This window comes from Pinus tabuliformis, chromosome 2_2, assembly GCF_031772625.1.
Source record: "Pinus tabuliformis cultivar Carrire ecotype Pingquan chromosome 2_2, CPIR1, whole genome shotgun sequence".
NCBI lineage: Eukaryota > Viridiplantae > Streptophyta > Pinopsida > Pinales > Pinaceae > Pinus > Pinus tabuliformis.
Window position 1 is genome coordinate 1301877160 of NC_142300.1, and position 2993 is coordinate 1301880152.

The following is a 2993-nucleotide window of genomic DNA, read 5'->3' on the forward strand; positions in this document are numbered from 1 at the left end:
TTTGGGGTAGCAAGTTGACTTCAGTCAACTACAGTTTGACTATGTATTTGGGGTTGTTTAAAGGCTGCTTCTTCAGGTTGTTCGAGGACTAGATGACTGGGAAATTGACCAAGCATATTGGAGGTCAATTTCATCTCGTTTGACTAAGTTTGACTTTGCTGATCTAGGGTTTGTTGCTGCTGATATAAAATTACAGAATTCTGATTTTGTACTATTTCTCTCTGCTGAACTATTGAAGATAAAAGAATATTTGGTCAAAAGGTTTCCCCGCATTGGGATTTGTCCCTAGCTAGCTACCACATCTTGTGTCGCTTGTCTTGGCTTGTTTTTTGTCGATCGTTTAATGTTCTATCCATTGTTGATAATATCGGTATCGGGAAAATATCGGCAAGGGTCCAGAAAATATCTTATCAGCAATATCAGCGAAAATATAGGCAAATATCGGCAAGCATAAAAAATGCATAATATATTCATTTTTTTTTTCAGATTTTTAAACATATAAAGCAATAACAACATGAAATAAACACATTGGCACATAAATATGAAGAAAACACTGATATATATGATGTCAAATAGAAATGATATATCAAAGGCGATACCAAATCCTGTTGATCCCTGATAATTGTCCATTCAAGGACTCAAATGTGGAGAACCAATACAAAATAACATCACATATATAAAAGTATCTCATAATCATGAGTTATATCTAGCATAACAAATAAAACTAGCAGCTATCTATCTGAAATCACTGCCCTCTCCCCCTTTTACGGGAAAACATGATGGGTTGTTTGCCAGGCCTGTCCCTAGTAGTAGAAGGCCCTGACCCTGTGTCTGCACCTAATGTCAAATAATGAGTGCTAGATATGGGGCTATGCTCTCCTATATCTATAGCAAATGGTGTTGATGCTGATTCTCCGACAGTGTCCTCCTCCTCCTCCTCCTGCTCCTCCTCTGAGTGCTGCTGCTCCTCCGACTCCGAGTCCTCCTCTTGATGCCCTTGCTCTAATGGATCATCTGCCACTGGCTCTAACCATGAAGGTGATTCCTCCAAGAAGGGCTCCTCAGACTCCACCCTCCACGGAGACAATACATCAATATTGTCTAAGGAAATGGCATCTGGATCCATTGGTGATTCTATTTGCCTCACTCGAAGTCGGATGTTGTAATGCACATACACCAAATCATTGAGGCATGCGAAATCCAACCTATAAGAGTGTCAAAAAAAGTAATGAGTCTTGACTCTTGACTCTTGACACTTGAAGGTCATAAATTAAAAATTAAAAATTATATTAAGCGTAATTGCTCAACTAAAGGCTTGAGCTCAAAGTTATACATGTTGCGCTTTTTGGTGTGTATTTTCTCAAATACACTCCAATTGCACTCACACCCTAAAGAGCTACATGTTTGACTCAAGATTCATATGGCCAATTTCTGCAAATTTGGTGCCCTTGCACCATAGCTTGACCACCAAATATCTACAACAAAATAATGAAATAAAAAATTCAAAAACTTAAAACATAATTAAACTTTCAAATAAAAGTTACATAATTGAATTTAAATTTTTTTTATTATAAATTTATAAGTAAGGAAATTCTAAATTGAAAATTCTAATTTCGAATGAGTGATGACTTGTCACTTACATGGCATGAAGAGGGTCCTTTCCCTAATAGCATCATCAAAGCCAAATATGCCAACACAATCCCGATAAGACTGTATCTCGCGATTGATTTTGCTACGAAGCTCAAGATCAGGTACCATCCTCTGAATACAGGAATGGAGCCCTTCCATCACCTCGCCATCAAAATCAAAGTTGCATTTGTATGAAAATGCGGGGTTGAGGAAGAGTGCTGCTGCATGAATGGGTCGATGAAGCATCCTTATCCACTGACTATCGATCACATCCCATAACATCATCTGCCTGTCAAGGCCAACAAAACCCTTGTCTGCATAATAGGAACGAATGGCCTCCTTGGCCCTATCCATGCCCTCATACAAATAAGCCATTGCAGGCTTCTCTCCATCCACCAGTCTAAGAACCTTTACTATAGGTTCACTAACTGCACATGCTTCTTCTACTCCATGCCAAAATGTCTTAGAGTATACCATTTTTGCAATGGCTTTCTCGTCATGTCTCTTGTTGTATCTACAATTATGCCAATCATCAGACATAAACATTTGCTTCAACTCGAACTGACATCGAAGCAAAGACTGAAGAGTAATAAAGGTTGTGGCAAAACGTGTGATGGCAGGACGCCACAACTCCTTGTTTCTACCTCCTCATGAGGCTAAGAACAAAAGCATGGTTATAAATAAACTTGGGGATGCTCCTAGCCATATCAACCGCCTCCTTGATGAAGGAGAGTTTCCCCATATCCTGAAGCAACAAATCGAGACAATGTGTTGCACATGGAGTCCAGAACAATGTGGGATGCCTCTCCATAAGCATTTTTCCTGCAGACACATAATTAGCTGCACTGTCTGTTATGACTTGAACCACATTCTGCACACCAATCTCCCGAATGAACCCATCTAACAACTCACATATCATTGTTGCATCTTTGATATGTTCTGATGCATCCAACGATTTAATAAACATGGTACCTTTAGGACAATGTACCAAGAAATTTAGAAGGGTCCTACCCTTCCTATCTGTCCAACCATCAGATGTCACTGTGAATCCAGTAACTTCCCATGTCTTTTTCAAATCTACCAATCTAGAGTTGATGTCCTGCTTTTCTGCTTGAAGAATTGGCCCCCGCAACTCCTCATATGTGGCACTTTTGTACCCTGGGACCACAACACCAATAGCATCACACATTGGCTGCGAAAATGGATTGGTTTTGGTGATGCTGAGAGGTAAGTCGCTCCAGAAAATACACCTCCCCATGACTCTATCTGCTTCTTGCTTATTCTTTTTAACAAGCGATTTTATGCAGGTTGTGCTCCAAGCCCTGTTCGTGGAACAAAAAATGATGACCTTGCAGTCGCACTAG